The sequence below is a fragment of the Mytilus edulis genome, chromosome 7, assembly GCF_963676685.1.
Source record: "Mytilus edulis chromosome 7, xbMytEdul2.2, whole genome shotgun sequence".
Taxonomy (NCBI): Eukaryota; Metazoa; Mollusca; class Bivalvia; order Mytilida; family Mytilidae; genus Mytilus; species Mytilus edulis.
The window spans coordinates 48924196-48937894 of NC_092350.1; the positions used below are offsets into that span (position 1 = coordinate 48924196).

General features: G+C 33.7%; 1 protein-coding gene across 1 annotated transcript in view; it reads left to right on the forward strand.

Moving 5' to 3' along the window:
* LOC139481681 (uncharacterized) overlaps positions 1-13699 on the forward strand; it is an 80400-nt gene that overhangs the window by 13931 nt on the left and 52770 nt on the right. The gene's annotated exons all lie outside the window — the stretch shown is intronic.

The window sequence follows — 13699 nt, forward strand, 5'->3', positions numbered from 1 at the left end:
TTAATTGAACTTATCGCATGTTTTATCACTCGAAAAAGCCCGAACTACACTCGAACAAAATGGACCGAATCACTCGAAAACCACGATCCTAGCTGGATACTATACCTACCGTGCACCTGATAAGGCGTCAAACAATTTCATGAGAAAATTCCGATACTAAGTCAAAAATATGGCAGTTATTATTCATTCATATCTTGAGTTTAAGCTTTTAATTATGCCATTTGATTAGGGACTTTCCGTTTTGAATTTTTCTCGGAGTTCAGTATTTTTGTGATTTTACTTTTTTCGTTTCCAGTAAGTTGATTTCCGGTCGGGCATACGCATAACCCATTGTCCCCTGTAGGATGACTTAATTTCCAGTTGGTTACGTCTTTATGCGATGATATGATTTCATAATCAAACAGGATTGAATCCAAATCAGACTCAGGTCACGTGACTGATTTTAAGGCATACGCAAAAATCATGGCAAAACAAATATTTCTAGTCTTTGGATTGATAATTTGCTTAGATGAAAACCTTTTCGGTCACGTGTCTTCCGGTCGTCAATGTAGAACACAAAATTCCGGCTCCACGATCGATGACATGATTTCAAGTACCTGACGTCAAAATGTGAAGATGTCATGAATCAATCACAGCAATCAACAGCAAAAACTCACTGTATTGTTCTTCTATCCATTCTCTTTTTACATCTTTGAAGGATATTTGATGGGATATTGCTCGGAGAATTTTCTTGTGTTTTTTTAGGCTTTCTACTAGGAGTTTAGTCAACATATTTAGTGAGAAAGAACAATTTTGTACAAATACAACATTTTCACCTACCACGATAAGAAATACAACCACAACTGTAAAACAAAAACGTCAACACAAACTTTGTCAATGTTTAAACTAATGAGTAGTGAACTGTTTTAATCCACCCGTTAAATTGTCAATTCAAACTGAACTTTAACAAAAGTGTAAACAATGAACCAGGCTTTCTTTTACCTCCGTCTTGCAACTAACGGCCAAATTTGCGATGATTTAAAAGAAGACCTAAGTATTAAACTATCTATAAGGGACACTCCTTGAATGGGTGCTTTTTTCAAATCTACTCCGCAGCTGTTAGTTCCCTTCGATACACTTTGATACAATCGAAAGTTCAATTAATGAATTAAAAATTGCCCACGAGACCGATAAGTCAGCTTTACTGTGTAAAAATGATAATTTACAAAAGCAAAATGTAAAACCTAATGATGATTTCAATAAGCAAAAGGAACGCACGAATAACATTCAAAATCAACTAAATTTAGCTAGACCTGCAAACTATAAACTAAATGATAGTTTAGCATGTGTTAAATCTTAACTTAAAAGTGTGTCACTAAACCAAGTAGATTTAGTTATAGAGAATACCACCGAAACAACAAAATCAGCAAACAATAAAATAAAAGAAATCGAACTTGTTATTGAAAACATCACAACGGCTATTTCGAAATGCGAAACTAGAATCTCTTAAGTTTCTGTTGTGGCAAATGAAACAAAACCCCGTTTGAATTATGAAGCAGTACGCCTCACAAACATTAATGATATCCGCTCAACTTGAATTTGTAGTGTAAAAAGTAAGGTGCTTCTGTTTAGCGATCAAGTAAAGGACGTCAATACCGCTATAGAGGATTTTCAGACAAAAATTAATTCATCTATAATATCCACTAGTTAATTACGAAGACGCATTGTTAATGTCGAGAAGACTTTCCAATCGAGAAAACGTGAATGACTTAATATGCAGCAGCCGCAGTTCAGAAAGCAGATACATCTGTATCTGTTGTTTCATTATATTCTCCGAACAGGTCCGAGAAACCTAGCACTTCAACTTCACTTGCACACGATCGAATTAATGTATCTCAAGAAACAATACCTAAAATGGATAATCATGAAGTAAGAAACATGTCAACTTCACCTAAATCAACAAACATTCAAGCAAATGATTAAAACAGTAATTTTTTACAATTTCCGATATCAGTATGTAACTAAAAAAAAATCGGATTATAAAGGTTTCGCTCGCAAAAGTAGACGTGATAGTCAATTCAACATCGGTGGAATCGATAAATCTTCTGAAGAGTCTATGCGATATTTTTTTGCCGAGCGGAATATACGTATGACATTTTAAAGATATTTCAAATGACCATCAAAACGTATACTGCCGCCGTTCAACTCAATCTTGTAGCAGGTGATGAACATCTGATAACTCATCCTGAATTTTGGCCCCAAGGTATGTACATGACACCATGGTTACCATGGGAGCAATTCGCCAATGAACATTCTATAGACCCTTCATAATGACTGTTGCTAGAGAAAATACTTAATTCAATGTATCTGTTGTACCATTATATTCTCCGAACAGATCCAAGAAACCTAGCACTTCAACTTCACTTGCACACGATCGAATTAATGTATCTCAAGAAACAATACCTAAAACGGATAATCCTGAAGTAAGAAACATGTCAACTTCACCTAAATCAACAAACATTCAAGCAAATGATTAAAACAGTATTTTGGTACCATTTCCGACATCAGTATGTAACTATAAAAAAACCTCGGATTATAAAGGTTTCGCTCGCAAAAGTAGACGTGATAGTCAATTCAATATCGGTGGAATCGATAAATCTTCGTAAGAGTCTACGCGATATTTTTTTGCCGAGCGGAATATACGTATGACAAAGATATTTCAAATGACCATCAAAACGTATACTGCCGCCGTTCAACTCAATCTTGTAGTAGGTGATGAACATCTGATAACTCATCCTGAATTTTGGCCCCAAGGTATGTACATGACACCATGGTTACCATGGGAGCAATTCGCCAATGAACATTCTATGGACCCTTCATAATGACTGTTGCTAGAGAAAATACTTAATTCAATGTGTGGGGATTGTAGAGGTGTTTTTTTCGTGTATACCTTTCTTAGCTGAATGTCTTTGGATGTATAATGTAAATGTATGCGCCTTATCAGAACGTTGGCTACGTACTCGATTGATCAGAATTACTGTACATATACTTTTTCCGTGGGTACTTTTTTTTGCGAATTGTGTATTTCAAACATGTTCGCGGGAATTTATTTTCGCGATTTTATAATTATTGCCTTTTAGCTGAAAAGGTTTGCTTTGATTCGCGTGTACTTATTTTCGCGAATAACCCCCCCCCCCCCCCCCCACCCCCCCCCCCCCCCCCCCCCCGGGAAATTCGTGAAAATAAATACAACGCGAAAATAAGTACGATTACAGTATATCGCAATTGTAAAAGTGACTGTTGAACTTAATCCTGAATTACTCACCTGCAAAGGACGCTTCTCCCATCACGCATATCAAAAGACATTTATCCGTTTACATCTAGATTTTTAATTGATGTTAACAGCGACAGAACTATCGGTATTGAAATAAATATACCATACAGTGAAAAATAGTATGTGCTCTCTTTATACTTACCTGCAGTACCTCAACCGTACGAGTGTTTCCGTGCTAAAGTAGATGTACTGTTCGAAATTTCGTCCGTCTATTAATAATTTGGTTCCGTGGTTTTAATTGGGGACTTCAATTCGAAAACTGGCGGTCCGAGGTGTAAAATAAAATATGACGAAAGAAACTTTGTAAAACTATGTCAACGCAAAATCTGTGTTCAGGAAATATGGAATTTATGTGTAAAAGACCTGCTAATACGTTCCAATCTTACACAGGTGGTCCTTCGACTTGTATTGATCATATCTTAAATTACCGTACAAAATTGCAACACGTTAAAAAAGCTTAGGTTATTGTCCATCATTCTTTCAGCACGTCCGATCAACAACAAATATTATGTACCTTAGAAACGGAATCTCATCTTTATTATCCTCAAGAAACTAGTGACCCAACTGTAACGAGCACGAAGTGCCAACTTTAAAGAGGATTACACTCATGCAGTATCAACAAATCTATTGACGGTAAAATTTCCAAATACAGTATTACTTGATATGATCGAATCGTACTATTCTTGCATAGTTAGTGCTATAAAGAAAGCAGAAAAATACATTTTAACGTATCGCAACTCGAAAGCGTATTGGAATCCCAATCTTACAGTTTTACGAGACTCAATGCGTAGTATTCGGAATGAATGGATAAACAATTGTCTCTGTCATGATACAAACTGTTAGTTTTTCAATACAAGTCTGCCAAAAGAGAATTTCGTATAGTTTTGAGAAAAGCATTTGATGAATATGAAAGTAATTTAGCAAAAACTATCGAAATTAATTGTATTAATCAGAAAACCGTTTGGACAATCATAAATAATCGAAAAAAGGAATCAAGTGCTTATTGTGCGTTAGTGACAGATGGTGTTACTTATACAGATCATAAAAAAGATCAACGATATCTGGTTGTCTCATTTTCAAAATGTATTTTCTCCGTCGACATATACCGACCAGAAGCGTGAAACTGAAATTGCCGAAAAACTGTCATCTATTTGCAAACTTGTCAACCGTGATCAGAACCATTTTACATTTAAATTAAAAACCAATTGTTCAGGGGTAAATTCAGTAAAAAATCTCCCATTGACTTTAATGCTAATCTATGTATGAAATTAAATTTATACCTGATTTACCTTTAGAAATTGGAAACTTTCATATAACATTCATGAAAGTACAAATGTAGCCCTATCTTTTGCACTAATAAAAACATAGGGTCATGCGGCATTTTTGGGCACTCACATGGCCTTGTTTACAAACAATGTAGATTCGCACAGAATTCCTAAACTGACCCCCAGTACTTTTCAACCCTGTAGTAAAAAAAATTAGTACATTCAGCATTTATTTTTTATTTTTTTTCAACTCTAGTTTTGATCCATCTGCCAAAAAATATTTATTAGAAACATTATCTACCAATCAGAAGAGCATATGACTTCAGTGTTATACAGAAAGCTCTCCCCTAAATGGGCGGTCCCTGATGACGTATATTTATTTACTGAATTTACCCCTATAAGGGACTTTTTTACTTCTTTTCTTACTTTTTTTGTAATAAACATGTAAGGTATCCAATTTTCAAGTTCCAGTTTCAATACAACATTCATAAATGCTGAGTTTGTAAAGATAGAGCAAAATTTATACTACAGCCCATACTGCGGCCAATGTATATTTGGTATATAAAGTTCCACATTGACTGTTTTTAAAAGAATGGTGTAAAATACTATGTTTAATAAATATGAATTGTTTCCAGTGTTTGCTTTGACCAGTATTGCAAGTACACCTAGAAACTAAAGACTTGGTGTACCCTTAGTTAAATTTTTCCTTATATGGAAGTTTTTGATTAAATACCCTGAAAAGAGCACAAAAGGACTTTTTAAAGGTTTTTTTAAGCAGTTTGATACCAAATAAAACAACAATTATGTTTCATTATACTAAATCTGTGTTTTAATTACTTGTAAAGTTCACAAAATGTCATTGACAATCACTTTGCAGAAATTCCTGTTACCCCAACATCAGGATGGATTCTTCGCCAAAACTAGACAGCCAAAACTGAAGTAGAAAAAAGTGCCAAATATGAATAAATAAGTCTAAATATAACCAAACTTTGCATTTGGAAGATTAAAGTAACAATTTAGAATATTTAAAAGCAATTATTTAACAAAAAAATCCAATTACAAACATTTCAACACTAGTTTCCTAGATGAAGGACATGTAATCATGAAAAGTTGTCTAGTATAGTTTTTAAATAAAGAATCGCAATGCGTTATGTGAAAATAAATGAATATCTTCATGCGGTCAGATTATTTGAGTGTTAAAATACTAGAAAAGTGCTTATTTACCACTTGTTCTACAACTTAACATGGGGAACACAGCTAAAAAAAAAATCACTATGTCAAAGGGAGGTAATCCATTTTTCATATGATTTTATATATATATTATAAGGAGAAATATGTGCAAAATGTGATGTAAATGGGGAGGATATTTGTGCCTTTCATTGATATCATAACTCTAAAGTGTCATTTCTATTGTTTCGTTCAATCTGCACACAAAAACTGATTTTTAACATATGCCCCATGCTTCCTCTCACAGTACACTCAGTGCATCCTGAATAGCAGCGGCTAAGATAGAAATTTGTGTAATAAACAACTTCAAATGGTTCCAAAATCTTCCATTACATTAAAATTTACAGGAAATGAGTTTGTGGATTATTGTGTGGCCTTGGACAAGTACAGTGAAAGAGTGCATATTTTCCTATAGGGGTAAATTCAGTAAAAAATCTCCCATTGACTTTAATGCTAATCTATGTATGAAATTAAATTTATACCTGATTTACCTTTAGAAATTGGAAACTTTCATATAACATTCATGAAAGTACAAATGTAGCCCTATCTTTTGCACTAATAAAAACATAGGGTCATGCGGCATTTTTGGGCACTCACATGGCCTTGTTTACAAACAATGTAGATTTGCACAGAATTCCTAAACTGACCCCCAGTACTTTTCAACCCTGTAGTAAAAAAAATTAGTACATTCAGCATTTATTTTTTATTTTTTTTCAACTCTAGTTTTGATCCATCTGCCAAAAAATATTTATTACAAACATTATCTACCAATCAGAAGAGCATATGACTTCAGTGTTATACAGAAAGCTCTCCCCTAAATGGGCGGTCCCTGATGACGTATATTTATTTACTGAATTTACCCCTTCAGAGAACAAATAATGGTCTTTCCACCAGTAAAGATCAATTTGTTATGAAAATACTTAAATTTAGTTCTAAAGTCACTCCCAGCGTCAAATGACAGCATATTGTACGCTGATTTCAAAATATATGGTTTGTATACTAAATGATATAAATAAGGTAGATAATTTTTTACTTCCGGTCTGAAAAATGTCACTTTGGTATTGTTTGAAAGTTTACTTGATACTGATTCCAAAAATATATGGTTCTATATACTTTTACATTAATTTAGTACTAAGACAAGCTACTTCCGGTTTACACAAGGTCACTTCCGGTTTGCTTTTTCAAGATTAAATGGCTTGCAACCTAATAAAAAAGGGGAAATAACTCCCATATGTATTTTATTTAAGCTTCGGTCAAAATTAAATAAAACATCCTGAGAATATAATAAGCAAATTGGAAAAAATAAATTTGTCGGTTTCTTATACGGTTGCGAAGTTTAAGAAAACAGTGTTCTGGGAGATAACTTTAACATAGAAAAATATTACTTTACGCAGAAGTAGAAACAAAAGCGTACAAAATGTACGATATCATATTCCAAATATCTAAGCGACATCCTGCGAAACATCAATACAGCAAAGAAAAATATTAGGCGGAAGAAAAAAAAATCAGAAGAAAACCAATAGGTTTTATAACCTTATTATCAGATGTAAATGAAATGTGTTTAAATCTAAAGAACAACAAAGCCTGTGATCACGACGGCTTGTTTTATGAGCACATACTATACGGCGGTAAATAACTTATAAACACTTACATCACCTTTTCAACTTGTGCATCAAATGTGCGTACATTCCGAACGACTGGAGAAAGAGTATGGTCATACTTCTTTACAAAGGTGAAAACAAGCCAAAAAACAGATACAAACTCATAATGAGGCATATCGTTCGTGTCGAGTATCACAGAGATCTTCGAGAGGATGGTTGACTTGCTACGTATGCTTACCTTATTGGGTACTGATTCTCCGAATGTTCAATAAGTAGCTTACCAAAAAACTCCTCTCTAGTTTAAATGCTTCATTTAACCTTATTGAAGTAATTATGCATCACATAGAAAAGGACGGAACCGGTATAGTTATTTTATTGGACAGCACTATGGCATTTGACACAGTACCTCCTGATGGATTACGTATCAAACGTTTTGAATATGGTGCGACAGGAAAAATTATGGCTACTATTAGACAACATGTACACAGATTTATAAAGTGCTATTCTATCTGATGAAAACTTTCGTCATGGTTTATACTGAACCATGGTGTGCGTCAGGGCAGTGCGAGTTATATCTGATCTTTATTAACAATTTGATAAATGAACTTGAATCTAGCAACAAATGAACATTCGTATATGACATTAATAGTAGTCTTCCGTTCAGGTTGATGACATTTCTCTAATTGCCACAAATCACGATCCACTCAAAATGGTATCAATATGTGAACAATACAGTGAATCATGGAGCTTCACCTTTTCACCCGCGAAAAGCAAACTTCTTCAATTCGGCAAAAACTTAACAGGGCTAGATATATTCCTATACAACGAACCTATTGTATCGGTTAAAAGTGCAACACATGTTTGTATTTCAAAAGACACTTCGATAAAAACTATGGATCGTACATTAAAAGCGTGTCAAACTTTAAGAGTACTGGTAACCACTGCGTCTATGATTCGTTCCGGTATTCATCCTGCTGTTCTCAACCCTATAGTGTGTGAATAGATTATTCGCCAAGTTTGCTACCCAAAAGCTCTTTACTGATGCAAGATCTTGGACAAGTTGTCTAGAACCGAAACACTTATGTGTGAACGAACGCATCACTATGTATGCAAGTTCATTCAAGGATTGCATAGACGAACAAGAGCTGATATGTGCCTTTTTGTTATTGGTTGTTTTCACCTAGACAGTTTTATTAATGAACGCAAGCTACTGTTTTTCGGACGAATTTGTAATTTACCACAAAGAACAATTTCATTTCGTATTCTCGTACGTTGACTTTTTTTCAAGTATTTGAATCAACAGCACATCAATTGTGCATCAGAGTTTTCAAAGGATTGTGTGGATTTACTCTACAAATACTATTTATCGGACTATGTAACAAAGTTTATGACTAGCGGGACTTTCCGTCTCAGCGTATATGGACGCGAATAGTTCACAGATCTATCTTTTAATATGAACTAAAGGATGGCAGCAACGTATAAATATAGATAGTGAATTTAACATATTCAAGAAGATACAGAAAGTATCCCAGCCTCATCCTGCAAGGACAGTTTCATTAGACTTTCCGTATTTGTGTAAACAGACAAATTACATAGTATCCCTGTGTTATTTGGTCCACAATACGAACATTGATATTATTTTATATGATAAATGTGGTAAACTTTTCACCGACACGTGCATTCACGCAATTTCGTCGGGTGACTATTCATCCGACATGGGGATGAATTGTGGTGCGAGTTACTATGTATGGAACGCCGGAACTGTCTTATAATGTACATATTTAATGTGTGTTGTTGCTTTGCCTTTACGTCCTGTCATTTCTTCCTTATGTCTTGTGCTAACATCTTTACTTCCAGACACTGCATCTCTGTGTTATGTCAAATTGATTACTGTGAAAGTACTTTTATTCGTGGGGTACCAATTTTCGTGGTTTTCGTGGATGACTTTATCCACGAATTTAAGTGTCCAACGAAATAAAACAACCATTGTCCAAATGAAGACATGGAAAGATCCCCATGAAGGTTTGACTACTGATATGGTCTAGAGAATATATTGTATAACCTCGAAGCAGAGAATACTTTAATAGCAGTCACAGAACATAACTTTTGATCTTTTAATTCTCATAAAAATATTTTTTTCCGATGAAAGTCAGATTTCCGATATTGATATGTTAGCATGATAAAGTGTTCATTTTATATCCTCATAGTTCTCGTACATGTGAGAAATAATAGTTTAATGCTGGGCTTGATTTTGATAAGAATTATTTGACAATTCAAGATACGTTTATAGCATTTGTTTATGATACTGATTTATTTATGTGACATGTTTATGGCCTAATTAACACCTTTGATGGTCCTTTATCTGTTTATCACTTTATCTTGGGTTAATTAGTGTTTTCACTACGATTTACACGGGTCAATGTTTTCTTTGCAATTTCCTTCAATCCAGACTATTTGTAACCTTCGTTCATAAGGCTTTAATTAATTTTTTTTTAGAAAACTGAAATCCACGAATTTTAAAAACCCACGAACATGTAAAAATTGCTTAAACCACGAAAATTAATATCCACGAATTAAAGTACTTTCACAGTAATTGATTGGTCAAACAATTGTTTGACATGTCATTGCTAAACTTTGTCGTGTGCAAAAGGCATTACATTTTGCTGTAACTACTATATATTCTGAGAAAACCTCCAAATGTTATGATCAACCACTTTTACATTCTTTCATATTTTCTCTATGTTGTGTCTATTCTTCCATTAACTAAATCAGTTAATTATAACATCCTATCACAAATGTGATTGTTATGCCGAATGATCTAAACGTTTTGTTTTGTTGCATCTTTGTTGTATGAAAACCTCGTGATGTAATACTCTAACGGCTTTATGTTGTGTATATACATATGTATCTTCAGTGAAAAACATGATACATCATTGTATAGTTCATATACGTTTTGCCGAACAGTTAATACTCTCTGTCAGCATTCATTACGTCATGTTCAAATGTCTATTACATTATGTTCAAACACTTATTTCATTATGTGCAAACGCCTATAACGTTATGTGCAAATACATATTACATTATGAGCAAACAACTATTACGTTATTTGCAAATACCTATTACATTATATCCAAACATCCATTACGTTATGTGCAACCACCTATTACGTTATGTGCAAACGCCTATTACGTTATGGTAAACGCTTTTTTGACACAGATTAAAATTAAAACGCATCAATGATAAACACTTTGAAAATTACAAGTTTGAGCTTTCTAGAAAGCTGTGGACTTTTTCGCCTTATCCTTATTGAGGGAAGTATGCGTGCATAGGGTTGTTTGTTGATTAACTATTTGAAATGTTGTATATTTAGATATTGATTGATATGAAAATGTTTAGTTTTTAGTCGAAATTATGTTGTTTACTTTAAAAGTGCGCGTTATACACCCATATTTTTTTTTTTTTAATTTTGTTAACTTTTCTTGTTGAGAATAAAAATATTTACAAATAATACAGACAAAATTCTGGAGCTGTTGTTAGAGCTCTCTTGGTGTGTACCTAGATTTGTAATAGTTATAAAATTCATAAAATGTATTTTTGTGAACATTGTATTAGAAATTTTTTTCGAAAACCAAATCGTGCATATTGCAGAGTAACAAAGCAAATAAAAACGTATTAATCATGTTAATGATTGATTTTTCAATTTTTATCTTCAGTGTGTAATATATGTTACTATGACATATGTAATACAATGTGTCTTGTATATATATTTAACCCCTTTTTCATGCGCCACTTGTGAGCATTAAGTTTTTCTGTGCGCCCGTTCATTCTTCCATCCGTTCTTTCGTTCGGCCGTCTGTCCCGTTTCAATTTAAAGTTTATGGTCACGGTAGTTTTTGACGAAGTTGAAGTTCAAACAACTTGAAATTTAGAACACATGATATATTCTTTCTATTGTTAATGTCAACTTACAAATTTTACTCTAATTCCACGGTTCACTGAACATCGAAAAAAATAATACGAGTGGGACATCTGTGTACTATGCATACATTCTTGTTGAATATTTTGTTAGTTTCTCAACAAAGCCATGAAACACATGTACGCTACAAATCATCTATCAACATTAATACGCTTTTTCATACAAAACTAATTATGAATATCTATTAGTTGATAATTCATATACAGGGACATAACAAGCAAAATTAATAATTGTTTTGATAAACAAAAACAAAAACAAAAACAATAGTGTTGACCTTGATTATTGTAGGAAAAACTGTTCAAGGTACGAAAATAAATGATGTGACGTATTTGCATGTACTATAATTAACATCTATCGGGCTATTTTGAAACACGATTTACCTACATTTAGCTAATCAAATAAAAAACTTACTGGAAAATGACCCTACCATTTTTTCAAAATCCTGTTATTTTTACAAAAAGTCAAAAAAGGAGAGAGCCCCCCTCAGGACACCCACATGTCTCAACACGCCTTGTCAGAGACGGAGACAAAAGTAAGGAGGGTTATTTTGATTAAAATGCACGACTGTTATGAGAAATGATCGACAATAAAATCTAAAACATTTTGCAGGGTTCCTTTGCTGCTACATTAATCCTGGGAGACGTCATTGCATTTGTAGCATTTAAACTGGTACACGTTTCTCGCTAGAATAGCCTCCTCGGAGGGTTATAACAAATCACTCCGACACCAGACAACCGTTATATTTCTAGTTCAATGTTGAAGTCGGGAGAAACAATTGGAACTTTGAACTAGCTATTAGTAACTGCGAGTAATCTCAGATCTGTACTTGGCGTGGTTTGTTTTCGTTGGGACGTACAAATTCCTGGACACGTCCACTCTGTGTTTTTGTTAGATGTATTTCTATGAGTATGCAACTCATGAGTTTAGCCTTTTTCGACAAATATATAGTTTGTTTTTATGTTGTACTATTACACAATTGTCCAATGTTAAGGAGAGGGTTCGGCTCTCATTGAAATGTGTAAACCCGCCACATGCTGTGTGTACCTGTCCCAAGTCAGGCGTCCGTAATTCAGTGGTTGCCGTTTGTTGTTGTGTTACTTATTTATTTTTTATTAGTTATTTTTGTTATACATTAATTTGGTCACTAGTTTTTTTGTTTGAATTGTTTTACGTTTGACATTTCGGGGCCTTTTAATAGTTGACTGGGCGGTACTGGCTTTGCTTATTGGTGAAGGCCGTACGTTGATCTATCGTTTTTAATATTTGCGTCATGTGGTCTCTCGTAAAAAGTTTTCACATTGTCATTCATACCACATCTTCTTCTATATATTGTATTGTTCCTTTCAATTGCACTTCTTGGAAACTAGACTAGTGTCTGTATATTTATATCTTTTGTTAATTTAAAGGCATGGGTGTAAAATGCACACTCTTAACGTAGAACAACATAATTTCCCCTAGAAACTAAACATTTATATAGCATGTTTACCATCAATATAAAAATACCACATTTCTAATACTAAATCAACAACCCAATGTACAGACATTACCTTCAATAAGGAAACAGCGAAGCAGTCCACAGCTTTTAAGAAAGTAAATTTCAAAGTGTGTATCATTGATGCGTTTTTATGTCAAAAAAGCGTTTACCAGAACGTAATTGGTGTTTGCATATAACGTAATAGGTGATTGCACATAACGTAATAGATGTTTGGACATAATTTAAGAGGCATTTGCACATAACGTAAAAGGTGTTTGCACATAACGTTATAGGTGTTTGCACAAAATGTATACGGCATTGGCACATAACGTAATAGGTTTCAGCTAACGTAAACAATGTTTACACAAAACTTAAAAATTGTTTCGCACGTCATAACGTTATAAGTGTTTGCACATAATGTATTAGGTGTTTGAACATAATGTAAAAGGCATTCACATATGACGTAATGAATGCTAACAGAGAGTATTAATTGTTCGGCAAAACTCATATGAACTATACCATGATGTATTATGTTTTTCAATGAAGATACATATGTATATACACTACATCAAGCATTAGAGTATAACAACATGAGGTTTTCATAGAAAAAAGATGCAACAAACAAAACGGTTAGACCATTCGGCATAACAATCACATTTGTAACAGGACGCAATTATTAACTGACTTACTTAAAGGAAGAATAGCCACAACATAGAGAAAATAGGAAAGAATGTAAATGGGTTTGGTCATAAAATTTGGAGGTATTCACAGAATATATAGTAGTTACAGCATAATGTAATGTCTATTGCACATAACAAAATTTAGCAATGACATGTCATACAA